Source organism: Gouania willdenowi, chromosome 22, assembly GCF_900634775.1.
Source record: "Gouania willdenowi chromosome 22, fGouWil2.1, whole genome shotgun sequence".
NCBI lineage: Eukaryota > Metazoa > Chordata > Actinopteri > Blenniiformes > Gobiesocidae > Gouania > Gouania willdenowi.
Genome location: NC_041065.1, coordinates 33,889,062 through 33,910,242, shown reverse-complemented (window position 1 = coordinate 33,910,242; position 21,181 = coordinate 33,889,062). Strand labels below are relative to the sequence as shown.

Genomic DNA, 21,181 nt, shown 5'->3' with positions numbered 1-21,181 from the left:
GTCAGATGATGTTTGTTTTAAGGTAGGGGTGTCAAACTCATTTTGATTCAGGGGCCAAATACGGAACAGTTTGATCTCATGTGGGCCGCAGGTTATAGGTTGTAAAACGAGCATTTTAAACAATAATACAGTGTAATATGACTTACTTTGCTCTCCAACCTTTAAATGATCAGTAAAGTATGTAAGAAACCAACAAAATCAGTCCCTGCAGGATGAGCAGGGAATGATTTTTTGGGGGGTCGTGACCCCATTGACATCAATGGAGAAATTTCCCTAGACATTTTTCTCTTCTTTTTAGAATACGTGTTTGATTATGTTTGTGATGATGAGTTATAAGTAGCCAGGATTAGAGCAGAGTACAGTATTTGAGAAAGTTAAAGTATAGAATACAGTTGTTTGAGATTGTGTGGTGGTTTAATTTAAATAACTCATCAAAAGAACAACAAAAATGGGCCAAAATAACAAAAATACACAAATAATCGAAACATTTACAAAATTACAGAGAATACTGAAAATGTCAAATAAATAACACAAAATTGCAATAAAGAAAACACAGAAAACAAAAAATTACACAGTGACTCGTAAAACTTATTTTAGTTCAGGGATCAAATATAAAGTAGTTTGATTTTAGGCAAGAAAACGAGCATTTTCAACAATAATTTCCCCAACTTTGCCCTTTGACGTATAAATGATACATTAAGTATGTAAATGTGCCGACAATATCCAGGCAATAAGTGACGTATTTCACTTCCTGTAGGATTTTCTCTTTTAAATTTCATTAATTTTGTGATCAATTTTCATTTGACAATTGAGTTCTTTGAACTGTTTGAGACTAAAAATGACTGCAGTCATGTGATGAAATTGCAATCATACAAATATTATGTAGTTTCACTGAATTAGTGCATTTAGAAGGGCTGAGATATCTACAACTGGATTATTTGGTCATTTACACAATAATTCATGTTTTTATGTCATTTTTTACCTTCTCTTGTGAACCACATTGGATGGTCTAAACGGCTGAATTTGGCCCCCAGGGCCTTGAGTTTGACACAAAATGTAATTAGAGGTAATTAAAGGTTTCACAAATAATATTTTGGGATCATATCACACATTTTAATGGGATTTTTCCTGTTAAACATTTAGCTAAGGTGTTAGCAGTGTGGCTAACGTTGCTATATTTTTACATCTAAAGCGTCGTCACAATCAGTAGAACGTGGACCTCCTACAGAACACGTTGTTTGTTTGTTTGTTTGTTTGTTTACTGGCAGCAGAGAACCTGGAATCAACACCTCATAAGATCCGGCCCATAAAGGCTGTTCCTCATTAGTTCCCCCCGCCCACCCACCCCGCCCCGCCCCGAGTCCTACTTTTACGACATTTGAATGACCGTACGGGTCTTTTTGTTTATTAGAAACATACATTAATAGATGTCGTAAACATGGCAGGTAGTAGCGTTTAAAGGCAGCAGAAATAATAAAAAGCATTAAAGAAAGTGTTTAATGAGTGTGAAATAATATTAGTGAAAGTTTAATGAAACGTGGAGGAACTTTCTCTCAAGATGCTCATCACATTTCCTGCTGGATCTGGAAGTAGACTTTGGAGACCACGCCTTCAAACAAATGAGTGTAAATTAAATATATGTACCAGTATATGATGTGCCGTTTCATAGCCGACATAACAGCATGTTCTATATCATCGTTAAAAATGTGTACACGTTAAAAATACATCTAAATGTAAATGTTACATTTAAATGTAAAAGTTAAATATAAATGTTAAATGTAAATCTAAGTATTAAATTTAAATCTAAATGTTAAGTTTATATCTAAATGTTAAATGTAAATCTAAAGGTTAAATTTAAATGTTGAATTCAAATTTAAATGTTAAATTGGTCACTAAGTGTAAAGCTAAATGTTTAGAAATTATAGAAAAAGGGCTGGTCAGCGCCTGTTGATCACACGGCCCCGCCCCCACTCCACACACAGATTTAACAGTTACATTTAGATTTATTTTCTGTGTACACATTTTTAACAATAATGTAGAACATGCTGTTTTACGTGAATTTCTGTCTCAAATAAAAGAAAAATTAGCTAAATGTTCAAAATATAGAAGTTTTACATTCGGCACCACATACCAGTAGCTGCGATAAAAACTGGTGATGGAAACACCGGAATTTAGAAAAAACACTCAAATATCACAAAAAAGTTTTTTACGCTTTCATGAGGAAGTTTTTCAAACGTTTCCGTAACGATGTATGTATGTATGCATCAGAAACATTTACATCTCGTTCTTATCATTAGACTTAATAATTATTATTAGTGCCACATTAGACGTGAAACAACAAAGGAATGCACACACACACACACACACACACGCACACACACACACACATGCACACACACAGTAACACGCACACAGTCACACGCACACAGTCACACGCACACAGTCACACACACACATGCACACACACACACACACACACACAGTAACACGCACACAGTCACACACACACAGTAACACGCACACAGTCACACACACACAGTCACACACACACAGTAACACACACACAGTCACACACACACAGTAACACACACACAGTAACACACACAGTAACACACACACAGTAACACACACAGTCACACACACACAGTAACACACACAGTCACACACACACAGTAACACACACAGTCACACACACACAGTAACACACACAGTCACACACACACAGTAACACACACAGTCACACAGTAACACACACAGTCACACACACACAGTAACACACACACAGTAACACACACACAGTCACACACACACAGTAACACACACACAGTAACACACACACAGTAACACACACAGTCACACACACAGTAACACACACACAGTAACACACACACAGTAACACACACAGTCACACACACACAGTAACACACACACAGTAACACACACACAGTCACACACACACAGTAACACACACACAGTAACACACACACATAGTCACACACACACAGTAACACACACACAGTAACACACACACAGTCACACACACACACACACACTAACGGTAGATGATGATACCAGTGCTGTCAGCTCCACTGAGAGTTGCTGACACACAGCAGAGCTCAGGCCTCTGATGGACTCGCCACAATAAAAGCACAGACCCCAGCCTGTAATCTGACACCAATGTTTCCTATTTAGAGTCTAAAGCTAAACTCATTCCTGCAAACAGGAAGAAAACATTGGGAGAATTTCATCAATTATACAGTGTCCGTTGCTTTTGTTTTGAAAGTTTAAAACTTTGATCGATTGCCTTTTTTTTTTTCCTTCTGTAATATTTTCATTTATTAATTTGTGTAACACTAAAAGTTTTATACATGAAGGCATTACGCTGTCATTATTATGATACGACACCTGTCATTAGCATGAATAAGGTGTCGTTCGTTATGCTAATGCTAACCCTACCTTACCCCACTCGATCCCTCTACCCAACCAGAAAAAAGCCAACATAGCTCCAAAGGAGTCATAATTTAGTAGAACAACACTTACTAAAGGCTTAATGACAGTTTTCATGACACCTTATTCATGCTAATGACAGCGTAACGTCAGCATTTATGTATAAAACATCTAGTAGCGTTACCATTATCTGTCTTTTAGCAGGATTACTTCAGAAGTACTTCCAGTAAGTTCTTTTTTTATTATAATATGTTCATTTCATTTATTCAGACTAACTTATTATTTGAAGGAAATTTACTTTGATCTGACATGTTTCGACTGCCAACTGTCAGTCTTCCTCAGAGGCATCTACTCATTGCTTTGATGTACCCTTACAAGTTCTTTCAGATGCTTTGATGATTTTCTTATGAAATAACTCATAAGGATGCATAACAGCAATCAGCAGACGCCTCTGAGGAAGACTGACAGTTGGCAGTCAAAACAAGTCAGGAGATCAAAGTAAATTTCAAAGTAAAATACCTGAAAAAAGGTTTGTCTGAATAAAAGAAACTTTAACATAAGATTCTGACCAAATTTCAAGAAAAGACAGACGTTTGGAGGAGATCTGGATGAGTTTAAAATGAATAATTAATAATAATAATAATCCCTATCCTATCTTCACATCTGGGTTGGGCATTGACTGATCTTTATGAGATTTCACTCAGTTAAGTTGGTTAAATTCCAGATGTAGATTGCGCATTTATAAAAAAATGTGGGTGTCCACACATTGTGAGCTACTGTATTATTATTGGTGTTTATACATTTCTTCCAAACATTTAAAGTGTTTTAAGTGATTTTTTAATGAATGAATTTGATTTGTTTTTAGTGCAGGGGTCCCCGACCTTTCTGAAACTGAACCAGTTAGAAAAGCACTTATCAAATACCAAATATTAACGATTTTACTGTAATTAGAAGCTAGGATAATAAAGAAAGGTGAGCACTAACTTAAAAAGCTATTAAATGTTTACATTTCAACATGAAACACTTTATTTCTCATAATTTATGCAACTGTTTCATTTTCATTACATTTCATAGAGAATCCTAATGTTCATTTTTTAACTTGTTACTAACAAACAACTTTTTACTCATTGTAAAACATGTAATATTTGTAAAATGCAACAATTGTCGTATTTTATGAATATCCACCTTGTTTTTTTTTTATTTTTTTTTTATATATATATATATTCTGTATGTTACTTTTGATTTTTTTGTTGTTTTTTTTTACCACACTGCAGGATCAATAAAGTTACTCTATTAAATATATATATATATATATATATATATATGTAAAAACATACCGCTGACCATATATTAAATCTGTGACAATGTTTTAGTGAAAATAAACATTTAAAGATGGTTAATTTAAGACTAAAACGTCATCAGGTGCAGCAGTGTTTACCTCAACGTACTAATTACATCTGTGATATGTATTTATATTTGTGAGGTTGAATCAAGGAAAGTTTATCAGATTGTAGATGTAGAGCTCATTATAGACCAGAGCTCCTGAGGGCCCCTAACATGGTCCATGTGGGCTACCTGGGGCCCGCGGGCACCGTGTTGGTGACCCCTGCCTTAGAATAACACATGAAACTTCATTGTTGCTAAGTGTCCACATGGATGTTCCTCAGCTTTTCATATAAAACACATATTTTAGGCTATTTTTTCATTTCAAATGGATATGTGATAGTGTACAGTATGTGTAACAGAAATATAATGAGTGTGTAACGTTCACAACCTTATTAGTATAATGTTACACACAATGATGTGATCCACAGCACTGTTGTTGTTTTAGAAAACACACACACACACACACACACACACACACACACACACACACACACACACACACACACACACACACACACACACACACACACACACAGAGTGTTTCATCAGCTACTGCTGCATGTGTAAATTCCAGTCAGGAGTGGAGTGTGTGTATATATATATATATATATATATATATATATATATATTGTAATGTAATGGGCAGAACGCGCCATGTTGGGGCTGAGTTCAGAATAAATAACACCCTACACATGCACTCTCCTCTCCTCCACTCACAGCACTTCATCCAACCAACCATCCAACACATCCAACCCTTCATCCATCCAACACATCCTGTCACAGATTAAAAACAACAACAACACATCACACCTGTAACGTCACGCACGCACTGCACGTATTCTATGGTTTTGCTTTTACAGAACGTCTGGATCTTCTTCTTCTTCTGGGAAATAAAGGTGCGTGCGTGTGTGCGTGCGTGTGACCATCACTGATACACGCGCGCCAGATGTGATCCAGAACATCTCCAGATGTGTCCCGAGCGTTTGCGCATCCAGAGCAACAACAACAACAACCACCGTTACGCGCGCGCGCGCACACACACACACACACACACACACACACACACACACACACACACACACACACACTTACTCCGATGTCTTCCTCCTCTCTCTCCTCGTGCTGAGGTGCGTGTGATGCTGCGGGCCGCTCACGCGCTCCGCCCGGCCTCTCGTGCAGTGTTAGGGACGCGCTGTGCCCGTGCCCGTGCCTGTGCCCTCTGTGGCGCGTTCATGAGCTGCTCACGCTGTGAATGGTGGTGGTGATGATGATGATGATGATGATGATGATGGTGGGGCGTCGTCTTCGTCTTCTCTACAGTCCGGTCCGTGAACGATCGGTCCGTGCGGAGGGGGAGAGCAGACAGAAGAAGGGGAACGGATACGCCTCCAAAGCTGCGTGCGTGTAGAGATAACGGGCCTGTGCGCGCGGACAGAGACACCAGTCATGGGATGGAGGAGCTTTCACCTCATTGGATGAAATGAGAAGAAAAAACAGCTCCAAGGCTGGTGGAGATGAAGGATGGAGCAGCACATTTAAACCGGGATATAATCACGATATTTACACACGTTACTGTCCCTTTAAGGCTGGACAATGTCTCCCTCTAGTGGTACAAAATAAAAGCTCAACAATGAATATAACTGTGTGCATTGCCATGAATCTGTCGATTTGATACGATTCACGATTTACATGTCACGATAAAAACAATGTGTTATCAATACAAGTACAAAATGACATGAAATACCATTTTTTTCATTTTTTAAACTTGTGAGAACAAGTAAATGGTAACTAACTGTAATTTAAAGGTAAAGAGGAGGATTTTCCCAAAGTTTAGAAAAGAAACGCCCTGTGCACTTTAAAAAAAAATGCACATGTGCCACAGTCTACTGCTAGCAAACAGGAAACACCTATTTAACGTGTCCCGGTGCGTGACATGTGCCAGGGCTCGCATCGCTAATCATAGCTTACATTAGGATAACTTCTCTGCTAATAACTACTGGGTCGATTATTGTTAAATCTGAATCAAAGCGTACCTCTGATCCTCTTCAGAGTCCGTTTTTAGTGATTCGCCCTCTTTTAAACGCCGCACTTACACAACAAGTGAAAACTAGCTAGGGGCGAGCACGTACAACAGCAATACGTAAACATGTCACCAGAATGATTGACAATTAGGAGGACCAATAGTCTGGATGATCCACCTGGAATTTGAAGCCAAAATATCATCCTCCACGTTACCTTTAAGTACAAATATGAAAAACAAGTGATATATTTATCACACTGTCAAATACATTTTTCAACTTTTGTTTCTACAACAGATTCTGATTCTGTTGAGTTCTAAAATCCTTAAAATGACCACATGCATCTATAAAAGTGTCCAGTGTGTTTTATGATACTAAAGTGAAATTAACTTCCAGCTAAAAGTCATTGAGGAGTGACGTAGTTAACAAGGTCTGATGGTGCGTTCACTGACACCCAGTGACCGGGAGATTTCATGTTACGTAAAAAACATGATTAGAAATAAACATCGATTTGAACTTTTATTTGGATCAATACAATAATTGCAAAAATTACAATTTTATTCTTACAACCCCTAAATTCCAAGGCACACCACCCATAAAAAATCTCATTCCAATCAAAGTGTCTTGAATAAGAATCAAATAAACACAAAAAAAAAAAAAACGTTTTTATGATCTTTCATATTTCTTCTTTCTAATAGAAAGTCAAATTAATCTTTATATTATATTTATATAAGATATTATTATTATTATTATTATTATTATTATTATTATTAATAAATATTTATATACGTATATCGATTTTGTTCTGTATTGTTAAATGTTAAGTGTCAGGGTTTGTGTGTTTAGAAATATAAATCAAATGAACAGCAACAAAAAAATCTATTACAATTTTTTCACATTTTCAAATAAAAAGTGCAATGAACCATATACAGTAATTCTTATCAAAGTGTCTTGAATATAAATCAAACAAAAAACATTAAATATGATAAGAACTACAATTGAACTTTATTCTGTTAAATATTGTTTTATCTAATATGTAAATAATTTTATGTTATTTTCATATAATGTACAGTATGTAATATATTATTATGTCTGTGCGCTTTGGATAAAGATTTGTTCTATAGTTCTCCCCAAAACACAAAAAAAAATCACCTAATCATTTGAACTATTTAACAGCTAATAATAATAATAATAATAATAATAATAATAATAATAATAATAATAATAATAATAATAATAATAATAATAACCTTTGCCTTTATTGTTTGATTTTATTTGAGCATCCATAACTAAAATAAGTTGCATTTACACTTTACAGCCAGCAGGGGGAGCTAGTAGACCTGACATGTTTATCTAAGGATGTAAAAATAACACATGATGTAAACCACGCCCCCAATTAAAGGCAGTAATTTACATGTCAGAACAACACAAACATGGAGACAAACCTTGTATTTATCTGTATAATATTTATATATTTGGACATTTGTATTATGTTTTACTAGAGGTGTGTATTTATATTTAATCCCTATTTGATTAACGGTATTTTACTGAATTATGTACGTTTTCTTCTTTTTCATGTTCTAATGTTTTTTCTTTTCAATCAAAATATTTTTGGAGCATCTGTAAAAAAATGAGAATTTTCCCCTGAGATCAATAAAGTATTTCTGACATAAAAATAACAGAAAATCCATATGATAAGAAAAGTAACAAATAATGTTTCAATCTGAGGTTATAGTTTTTGTGCTTAGTCACTATAAGTCTTCCAGAGTCATTAGACTCAAGTCTGAGTTTAGTCACGAGTCATTCGTTTTCAAGTCTAAGTCAAGATGCAAGTGTCCACACCTCTGATTAACCACACAAATAGAATACAATACAATACAATACAATACAATACAATAGAATAGCTTTATCAAAAATAATCATAATGTGTTTTTCTTAGGGCCTGTACTATGAAGCTGGATATGTGTATCCTGGTTTTATCTCTGTTAGGGGGCGTCGCCTAACCAAACATTCTCTGTCAGAGAGCAGCTGTACTATGAAGCAGGATATGAACATGTTAAGCGAGTTGATTTCAGCCTGGCTACGTGCGCGCTCCAGTGACAGGGGGAGATGACAGCGTCAGACAAATCACAAACGGAGAAACTGTGTAGAGCTTACATCACAATTCAGGAATAATTCTTTAAAAATATGAAGAACTAAAATCCATTTTGGGAAAATAATCTACTATTTTCCTTTTATTTTTCATTGTGAAAATAATCCTTTGATAAACTATTCAAAACAATGCAATTTAAAAATAAATCTTGAATAAAATAAATAAAGGAATAATACAAATGAAGATGAATCAGAATCAGAATCAGAATCAGAATCATCTTTATTCGCCAAGTGTATGTTGTACACACAAGGAATTTGACTCGGTCAACTGTGCTCTCTCCAATAGTGAAAACATTCAACAATAAACAATCAACTAGAAAAGATGATAATAAGTATAAACATAAGTATAAATATAAACAGTAGTTAGACTAGAATGTGCAAATAACAAGATAATAATAATAATAATAATAATAATAATAATAATAATAATAAAAATGAATAAAATGAATAAAATGAAGCCTATTAATTTAAGTCTTTGTTCTATAGTAACAATGCAAAACTGCATAATAGTTTTTTTTTCTTTTTAAAAATGCAACTGAAAATATATTTGTGCCTTAACAATTGAACTTTAAAAAAAAAAGTAATTTCAATGTATTTACGTCAGATACTTGTTTGGACCAGCAGAGGGCGCTGGTAACCTAGTTGTCGGTTGGCATCCAGATATTCTTGCAGTGAAGAAGAGATGCTATGCTAGCAGACAAAGCTAATAGAAAAACCTGACTTATACAGATATTCATGTAATATTACAGATATTCTTTCGGTGCTAAAGGGGTAATGAATCATTTATGAACATGTTAAGAGTAGAAGGTGGCCAGAAAGAAAGTAGTAGCAGATTCCGACACTTTTAAACAAGAGAAGGATACATATATATATATATATAGCACCCTCTGCTGTTTAAAAAAAGTACTGTGATTCAATTTTCAGAATATCGATGTGAACCGTGACACTTATGAATCGACTTTAACCTCCTTACGATAATCGTTACATCCCTACTGTTAATGCGTAAAAGCGTGAGATGATCAATATTAATCCATGATAAACGAACGCGGCTTAGATCAGTTTCACTTTATTACAGCACACACGTTTAGTCGTATTTATCTCACACACACACACAACACACACACACACACACACACACACACAACACACACACACACACACCCCACACACACACAACCAACACACACACACACACACACCCCACACACAGTTTCACTGTAGTACGTTCCTGCTGATGATGTCTGTGTCACTATAGAGTATGAATGAATGAATGAATGAATGTATGTATGAGTTGATCGTCCGTACACACAGAGAACTTCTGACCTCGGTAAGACGTTACCAGCTTCATAGTACAGCACACACTCATTAAATCCAGGAAGTTAGTGCGATAAGAGGAAATCCAGCTTTGTAGTACAGTACAGTACAGTAGTACCAACGATCTTTATCCAAACGAGAAAAAACAAGACGTTTAAAACTGTACCAAATATAAATCAGATAAGATTCTCAGATAAAGACGCCTGTGATTAACTAATGACGTCTCCTGTCATCAATCCTTCTTTTTCCACTCATTCAGAGAACAGGAGAAAACATTCCCATAAGTATTTATATATATATATATATATATATATATATATATATATATTGTGTGTGTGTACTTATATGTATTTAGTAAAAAATTTGTGTTTTTGTGTGAGTTTTGTGTCGTTGGTTCAGAGTTATTCTGCCCCTCGCCCCCGATCAGGATAAACAGGAGATATGCATGTTATTTGTTATAGTTTGTGTGTGTGTGTGTGTGTGTGCGTGCACAGTGACAGCCTGTGGGGTCGACTCAGCACTTGGCTTCTTATCTGCTTCTCTGAACCTCCGTCATGAATAAACATTGGCAGGATGAGACAAAAATGATCAAAAAATAAAAATATCCCAGTCGGATTTGGAGGGAGAAAGCTGGGAATGTGTGTGTGTGTGTGTGTGTGTGTGTGTGTGTGTGTCTGAGGCCTCCTGTTGGTTGTGTTACTGTTTGTAGGCGTGAGTCAGTGAGATGTAGATTCTAAACATTAATCATGTGTTTCACTCACTATGTAACATCATGTCGACTCAACGTCTCTTTGTTTTACTGCAGCATAAACAAACACTTTGAAAGACTTTTGTCATTATTTTACTACAATCTTGTGTTTATATCGTACACATCAACTGCTGAACATGCACTGGGTGATAATAAAGCTCATATAACGGTAAAAAAGGAATGTGTATGGAAAGCTGTACTTTAACACTAATTTAGGTTTTCTATTGGCTTTTGAAAGCATTCCAACCAATCAGAGAGCTGGATTTGGTTCTAATCCCTCCTACATCATTTACATTAGGTCTACTAGAACTACTAGTGAATAATTTGGCTTTAATAGTCATATTAATAGAATATAAATAGTCTGCAACAAAAAATTGTTTTACTGAAAAAGTTTGTTGGCGCAGTAGTGTGTGAGTACACTTTACTAAAAATATAGTAAAGCTAAATCATCTACGTAAAATACATGATTAGTAAAAAAAATCTAAGCTTTATTAATACTATTAGTTAGGGCTGTGCATTACCATGAATCTGACAATACGATACAATTCCCGATTTGCATATCACAATACAATATGTACCAATATATTCTGATACCAAAACAAGACAGAAAATATAAATCACAAAACATCAATAATTACAAATTTCACCTTTACAAGTATAAATGGTATGAAATACAATTAATTTAATTTCTATAAATCTAAGCTTTGATGTCATTTATCTTCAGGGTCTCTCGACTAAAAGTCATCATTTTCAGTTTTGTGGTGAATATTAAATGAGTGAGAACAGTAATAAACAGTTACCGTACGGTTGCAAATTGTAAAATGAGGTCAATACGACTCAGATGTTTATGTTTGTGCTGAAGTGAAATAAATGGATTTAAAAGCAGGAACATAGATAAATGTGTGGTAGAGCTGCTGCTCCACTTTTCTGCTTCCAGACGCACTGAATATGATTGGATTAAAAAGGAAAAACCTTTTTATTTCAATGATACGGTTTAATCTGCAGCTTGGGTTGAACACTTTTTTCTAGCCTCTGATGGTAGCGTAATGCTAGCTGTACATGTGTTTATTAAACATTACATGTCTCATCATTCTCACTGATGTAAGAATCTGGGTCAGAATGAGGAGGGTGTGTAAAAACCTCCGACACATAAAACACGTTTATTTCCCATTATGATCCTTATGAATATGTGAAAAGATACAAAAGAAATAAAAATGAAGCTGCTCTGGGTTACAGTTTGAGTTCAGGGACCAAATATGAGCAGTTTGAGGTGAAAAGGCAAGAAAAATAACAATAAACAACATTGTGTTTCAAGCAATAAGTCGAGGCCTTATAGATCAATAAATAGATAGATAATTAGTTTTAAAAAATTATGTAAAAGATTAAAATTTCTGCTGAAAAGTTTGGTTTTGATCTCCACTGTAAACACTGATTTTTGGGGTCCATCCATAAAGTCAGTAAAATGATGGTCTATTGTTCTATGAATCTGTGATAACCACATTTATTTATTCATCTGAATAATATCCACTGTTATCAGGAACGTTTATTATTATTATTATAGTCATCTTAAAGATGGAAATCATTCAAAGTGACCAAGATGGTGGAAAAGGAGGTGAAATGAGATTTTAAAAACCACAAAATTAGTTAAAAATGGTAAAAAGTGTTAATATTGGAACAATTAGTTTAAATTGTTAAATAATGGTCATAACAAATAGTGAATGTGGTTAAAAATGTCAAAAATAATCATGAAATCTGGTGAAAAGAGGATAAAAGTGACAATAATGGGTCAAAATATGTGACATTAGGTGTAAAAGTGGTAGAAATAGTTTATAAGTGATGAACATGTCTGAAAGTGGAAAAAATGCGCAGAAAAGTCATTAAAATGTGATGTAGAAGTGTCAGAAATACGTTAAAAAGGAGCAAAAATATGACAAGAAAAAGTGATGAAAATAGGTAAAATATGGTGAGTTTGGTGGAGTTGTAGAAAAATGGCAAAAATAAGCAAAAAAAACTTTTGAAGGTATCTGGCGACTCCCTCCCAGTGTTTTGCCATCCCAGATGGGGCCCTGACCCCAAGATTGAGAACCCCTGTCATAGACGGATGCGTAGAAGTGTTTTTACTTCATTCTTACTGTGATTTCTTGTCTTTGCCTCGAAAAACTGTGACAAACTGACTTCACAACACTTTTCTGGTGTTTTCACTGAAAGTTGTAGCAAAACAATGACGGATGTTAATTTTGGAGTTAACACAGATTTATATTTGTGTTGTCATTTTTGTGTATTTCTATTGTGGTTTGTTTGTTTGCAGAGTTATTTTTTGTGATTTTCTTGTTTTTTTATGTACTTTCATCATTTTTTGTATTTTATATGTTCTTTGAGTCATCTTGTGTATTTTTGTTTGTCGTTTTTCTTCATTTTTGTAATAGTTTTGTGTGCTTCTGGAGTATTTTCTTTATTTTTCTGATCTATTAAGACAGAGGGCTGTATGTGGCCCACGGACCATGAGTTTGACACGTGTGGTTTCTGTTTAGGATTTTAAAACACACAGTGGAACAGTGACAGGATGTGAATGTGTTCAACTCTCAGAGAAAATACGCAGAAAAAAAACATCTAAATTCTGCAATCATATCTATAAAGGTCACACACGCACACACACACACACTGACACAGTCTGATAACTGTGTCAGTGTGTTAGTAGTAGTTCTCATCCCTGGGCCGGTGGTCATTCATTCATTTATGTAAAGATACAATCACATCAGCCCCTCACACTCACACACATACACAATCCCTCTGCACACACACACATACACACACACACAGTAACATTCTAAATGTGTGTGTGTGTGTGTGTGTGTGTGTGTGTGTGTGCAGAGGGACATTGTTTCCATTGTTTCTCAGACATGAGCAGACAGCCACTCACACTTCAGCTATAATTGGAGAGATGGAATAAAATATTATTCATCCCAAACCCAGGACACAGAAATAAAAATAAAGTCACATTCAGGATTCTGTATATACATATATATATATGTATATATGTATATACAATATATACAGGTTTGAATGTTAGCGACAGCTGCAGAGTCACAAACACATTCTCACTTAGATTTGATGAAAACTCTTTTTACTGATAAAATCTGAAATTAAACATTTAAAGCTGCTGAAGATGATCATTTTTTAATGTACGTCTCATATCAATAAATCAAAGATAGTTTGTTCAAAAAAAAGTTTAAACATCATCAGGAAATAAAATTTTACATTAGATTTTGTTATTCCAAACGAATATTGTAAAAACAAGTAAAGTTTTAAACTACAGTAAATGCTTTCAGATTAAAGATAGTTTTCCATACAGCGTAAACAAGCGTAAAAATCAGAATATTTGTTGTTGAGCCAGGAAATAAAGTTGTTCTCCAGATGAATGGATGTGGGAATAAAACAAAGGATGTTCTAAAGTACTCATGAGGATGAATATTAATAACCCAGCAGTAAAACTGACAAACGTAGTCAGGTCACAGCCTGTTTGGTTCCATCCAATAAAAAGTGATGAAATATGGATTAGAGAAGAATTCCTCAAGTGAAAAACAAGCGTGTGAAACTGAAGCCACAGACTTTCTGTAAATGTCAGTAGTGTCTGTAGAACCATCATTTAGACATAAATACAGTATAATAACAATGTGCTGATAAAATCCTGGATTTTACAAAGAAGTGATTTAATGAGTTTTTGTCACAATTATTCTGTAAATATTTATTTTCGTTGCTATAATTTGTATAATTCTACCAAAGAAACATTGAGAAGGAGTTTTTTTAAACGTTATTTTATGTAAGGGCAGAATTTTTTTTAATAATCATAAGGAAGATGAGAACATCAAAGTCGCAATGATCATTACTAATTCCAGAAAGTTCTTTTTGAATAATGTGTTAAGGTTTTCTTTATTCAGACAACTGGTTTTTAGGAAATTTACTTTGATCTCCTGACAAGTTTCAACTGTCAGTGTTTCTTCAGAGGCATCTGCTGATCACTTTGGGGAAACATCAAATCATCAAGCAGTGGCTATCCGTACGGTTTCCGTATCAATAAACCAACATTCAATCCGTACGCAGCGCCCCTCATTGGCCAGTTTAGGTCACGTGACTAAAACTAAACCCAACCATAAACATAACCTTAAAATTGTTTGCGATATATTATAACCTAACCTAGACGCTACGTACGTGTACTTCAGTAAACATACTAATAGCACCAGGGGTTGTCTGTACGGCTTACCGTTACAAATACACACTTTCAATCATCAAAGCCTCTACTAAATAATAATAATAATTCCAGCAAGACAAAAAGATTGCTGGTTTATTATTGAGCGGCAGAAGTCAAGGACACAACAAAGCAATCAGCAGAGGCCTCTGAAGAAGACTGGCAGTTGACAGTCTAAACATGTCAGGAGATCAAAGTAAATTTCCTAAAAAGCAGTTGTCTGAATAAATGAAACCTTAACAAATTAATAATTGTTATTATCGAATTCAAACAGAAATTGAATCGTCAACAAATTATCGTGATTAAAAAAGTAAATCGTCCCAGCTCTATTTTCATATTTATTGTATTTGGCAAGTGAAAATTATTGAGTTACACAACTTTTTTGTCCTAAAACTATTAATGCAGCACTAATGACATGTATATGTCATCTCATAGGGTCTGTGAACTGTTTTTGGAGCCAAAATGTCAAAGTCAACGTTGTGTCAAGTGTCAAAAAGAAAAATGTTCTATATCTCTAAGAATATTTATGGTATAAGTTTGATGTTTACATTTATGTAAAGCTCATCTCAAGTGGAGTATTTTATTTTTTGGACCAAAGCTGTACGACCTACCAGTAAAAAGATCAGTAGGGGTCAAAGTTCATGACATCACAAAAAACAAAAATAAAAACGTGTTGAGATCCAGAGCTCAGACTGGTACCATTGAACGACATTTCCCTTTAATGTTTAACGACCTTGACCTTCACTCAAGTCATATTTAAGGTCAACGGTCAGCTTCTGTTTTTAAAAATCCAGATACAGGATGTCATTTTTGTGAATACAGGTCATACCTAGTTTTATATTAAAATGGTGATTATTATTTTATTTATATAAATTACAACTACTAACAAAGCTGAGCGTCCAATCAGGGTGGCCGATGGGATATGAGTTTATCTAGAGCCATTAAATGATTAAAAGGAGTCTGCTGAGGTGGTTTCCTCTTAATGTTACTGTAGCTACCATCATACATGGTCATTTAGGACGAGGAATTATGAATCTTATTGTTTAGATTAAACAGGAAAAATAATCAGAGTGGAGGCGACGCGTGAATCTGCAAAACTCCAAAGATGAGACCTGAGACAACAACGTGAGGAAGAAACACAAAGACCTCAGTGGACAAAGGGCTTCATCTGCACCTGGACGCACACACACACACACACACACACACATACACTGTAACACACACAAACACACACACTGAAACGCACACTCAGTCACGCAGCATAGGCAGTTGCAAAAAATAGACACATGCACACAGACGGCTCAGTTTGCATTTTCTGGTGCCTTCTGCCATCTGACACACACACACACACACACACACAACACACACACACACACACGTTGTTTTGCATTTTCTGGGCCACCGAAGTGAAAGATAGAGACGTAGAAAGAGGGAGATGAGTGTGAGTCATGGACAGGCTGAGTGTCCTTAGGCCTCCATACACCATCTGTACACACACACGCACGCACGCACGCACGCACGCACGCACGCACGCACGCACCACACACGCACGCACACACACACACACACACACACACACACACACACACACACACACACACACACACACACACACACACACACACACACGTTATAGAGCTGCACAATTATGACCAAAATGATAATCATGATTATTTTTGATCAATATTATAATCAATATTATAATCACAATGAACACCCACTATTTGTGAGTAAAAATGAACTTTGGTGGAAACACTGTAGCGTTACGAGCCTGTTTAGCTGGTGAATAATGAAGCAGATACCACTGCATCTGTTTGAATGGACAGGCTGCAGAAACGAGTCATTGTTGCCAGATTGGGCTGTTTTTCCACCAATAAATGTGATGGTTTTTGTGTGTGTTTAGATTTTATATCTGACAACACTGCTGATTGTACTAATCCTACATTTCCCATGAACACTTTGCTGTGACGTGTCACTCAAAAAATTGGCTACGTGCTAACGTTAGCGTGATTGTTATGGTTTGGTATCAAAGACGACAAATGGAACGGCACAAAACAAGTTGTGAAATGAGTTAGTAATAAACAAACATACAAACATGTAGATATTTATCAGGTGTAAAAAAAGCTGAACTGATAAAAAGGAAGACTTCTGCTGACTCAGGGAAAATGAAGATGAAAGAAAGAAGAAGAAATTGAGGAGTTTTAATAATAAATAGATGTCAGGTCGTGAGTGGCTGATATTCCACCATTTATTCATCTTTAAAATGTGCACTATACAGTTTGTTTACATTTGAAGAGCATGCATGTTAGTAAAACATGTTTTCTCTACAGTACATGTAATTCTTAGTACTAATTATTTCTATTCTTTCTATCTTCAGTGTTCCAGGGATCAAATTTTCATGTTATGAGAATATACTTTATAAAAGGTTCACTTCTCCAACACACCCACAGTTCAATATTACACCTTTTAGGCATTGGTACAACTATATTTTACCATTTTGTTGTATTTCTGCACTCAACTAACTTTATGAGTTAGTCTGAGGTCTACATACAGTTTAGGAAAAAAATATATAATAATAAAAAAAATATGCCAAAACCTTTTGAAAATAGTTAATTAGAAAATATTCAAATTAAATATATATACAGTATATGTATCCATAAATAAAAGGGAATTTTCATTTATTAGGACATACATCAACAACTGCCAAAGTAAACACACAAAATGACAGAAAATACACAAAAAATTCCACATCCACTTTTTGTCACGCCCGTTATTTACCATTTTAAACAAATTGTTCAAAAATTGACACTTTTAACCCTTTTTACCACTTTTTCTGTCTGTTTTTGCCCACTATAAAGTGCAAACTTTGAACCAATTTCTGTGGTTTTTAAAATCCCATTTCACCACCTTTTCTACGTTTTTTTTGTTTCTATGAATCCATTTTATTTTTGATTAAAGGATTTACATATTTAAGATGACTATATACTATGGTACAAATAATAATACACTTCCTGGATAACAGTGGATATTATTCAGATGAATAAATGAATGTGGTTATCACAGATTCATAGAACAATGGACCATATATTTGCTGATTCACACACAAACACTTCAGTTTAAACATGAATATTCATTACCAGCTTTTACACACACACACACACACACACACACACACACACACACACACAATTCATTATGGAAACTTGACAGTAGCTCAGAGGAGAGATATAAATGTATAAATGATATAAATGTCGCACTGGGCTTCGTCCGCATGGTCGCATACGTCTGTGTTTGTGTTCAGATCTCAGTGTGAGCGTCATGGTTACATCCTCTGACTGAATAAATGCAAAGGATCCGTTTCATAGAGTCACAGCATCACAGGACAAATATTTATTCTTTCTTTTATTCAATAAGGTTATTAATGTTGCACATCACCACAGTTAGGGCTCTATCGACCAATAAAAACAAAATCCACTGTTCAAATGTTTCCAGGGACCACACATTTGGTGCACCCCCTGCACCCCTCGCGTCCTGGCCGCTCCGACATGTCGAAGCCAGTCTAGGGGTGTCCCTGATCTGATATTGATATTGGTCCTATATCAGCCAGAAAACAAATATCAGATTTTATCAGACTGCATCTAAAGTCTCTGATATATATTATATTTATTTAATTGTAGAATACTGTAGATATTATGTTAAAGGTATAAATGTATGAAACCAATCTGTTAATAATAAAATGGTCAGTTTTTCTCATCCCTACTATTGTTCTGTTTGAGTGACATCACATGATCAAACCTTTCTAACATTCCACACTATAAAATAAGTCATAAAACTATGTATGATTTGTGCTGATATTGTATCAGATCAATATCGGAATCGGCCAATATTTAAGGCTGCAATATCGATATTGTATTGGAAGTTAAAAAGTTGTATGGGGACATCCCTAGAAGCGACCACCCAAAGCATCGTGTAAATGTGACATTAGCGACTATAGTTGCTTAAATTGCCTGTAATGATGTTGTCGACACAACTTCTCTTGAAGTCATTTGGAAAGTTCAAATTTTCAACTTGAGCGACTTCCAGCGACTCAGATGCATGAGTCGCGTCTCTTGACATTTCATTATTTGCATACATTTTTAATGTAGTTTAGTCGCTAAGTCGCTCAGTGTGAACGTGCCTTAAAGGTTTAAAAATGAACGTAAATGATGCAACGACAAGTGACGCGACTCGCACGATTCCAGCGACTCAATTGCGACATCAGCGACTACAGTTGCTTAAATTGCCCGTGAAAAAAAAAAAAAAAAAATTGCCCGTGATGGATTGCTTGAACAAACTTCTTTGATGATTGGATGTCGCAACACTCGAAGTTGCTTAAATATTTAACATTTTCAATTTTGAGTGACTTCCAGTGACTGAGATCGCGCGATTGAGTCGCTGGAATCGTACATGTTGTGTCGCTCAAAGGGTGGTTGCTTCATGTCACGTCATTTAAGGTGCGTTAACATGGAACACGACTTCAGTGATTAGATTACATTCAAAATCAACGTAAATGACGTGACGTCAAGCGACCTTTCAAATGACGTGATTCCAGAGACTCAATCGCGCAATCTGAGTCGCTGGAAGTCGCTCAAATCTTGAAGAGACTTGGAGTGACGCTGTGTCGCAACATCCAACACGGTAACAAGTTTCTCCCTACGTCACTTCGTCATTGCAAAGGCTCTGATTCCTTCGAGCTCACACTCACAGCACCACAGGACTACGGTTTATTTAAAAAGTCATCCTTTTTTATTCAATAAGGTTATTATTAATGTTGCACATCACCACAGTTAGAAACACCAGTCCAAAAAGAGGACCTTTGAATAATAATAGCATAGGGAATTATATCAAGTATTGGAACCATCAAGATGGACTAAATGAGTTAATCATCACCAGCTTATCTGCCTGTCGCATACAGTCAAAGCACAGAAGTAAAAAAACACACACGCTCGTACACGCATGCAGCACAAACTGACGAGCAACGTTATCTACCCGCTCCTCCTATGAGGAATGCCACTACAGAACATTTCACAAAGCTCCTCCCCCCCGCCATGGTACAAATGTACAAAAATCGGCCTGTTCCATTTCCACTTGCTGAGGTTCAGGGGGCGGAGTCTGAACTTTGTGCGAATTATCAATAAATGGTTTAAAATAATCCTCGTCAGTCGATGGAAACATCATCTGATGACAAAATATTAAAGGGACCAATTAACAGCTTTATACAATTTACAGCAAAAAAGCATAAATGAGATGAAACGGTTGTTGTTCACTGGTTGTTTCTTCTGACTGAAATATATAAGATTTCACACACAAGCAGAAAACATCCCAAATTAATCATTTTAACAAACATCCTAATAAATAATTAATAATCTTGTTTTTTAATGATATAAAAACAAAGTGTAGACCTCGAAAAGTTAGTTTTAATTTCCACTGTAAACACTTTCTTATTGACATTGTTGGAAAAGTTTGATGCATTGCATTGTGGGATGTGGAGTCCTGTAGAAGGATGCATGGACTTTTTTTACTTCATTCTTACTGTAATTTCACCAAAAACTCTGACAAAGTGATTTTCCAACTAGTGCTGGGCAATACATCGAGATTCAAGATATATCGAGTTTTCTATTTTGGCGATATAGAAAATGACAATGTTGCTTATAACAATATATTTTTATTTCATAGCCTATTACTCCGCCAAGCGCCAAGTGGAAAGTTATGTTTAGGAGTCGCTGCTTTTGTAACAGTATAAAAACAGTTAGATGGATTTGTGAGTGCGTCCTAACCCAGACCTTCCTCTTAAAAAAAAACACACTACACTACTCACTCACACGTGCTGTC

The 21,181-nt window shown here is 35.5% G+C and overlaps 1 protein-coding gene across 1 annotated transcript in view; it reads right to left on the bottom strand.

The window, feature by feature from the left end:
- palm1b (paralemmin 1b) overlaps positions 1–6,399 on the bottom strand; it is a 36,387-nt gene extending 29,988 nt beyond the window's left edge. Inside the window, exon 1 of the mRNA XM_028438259.1 lies at positions 5,926–6,399. The gene's annotated coding sequence lies outside the window, so the exon portion shown is untranslated. The remainder of the gene's footprint in view (positions 1–5,925) is intronic.
- Positions 6,400–21,181: the final 14,782 nt, after the last annotated feature.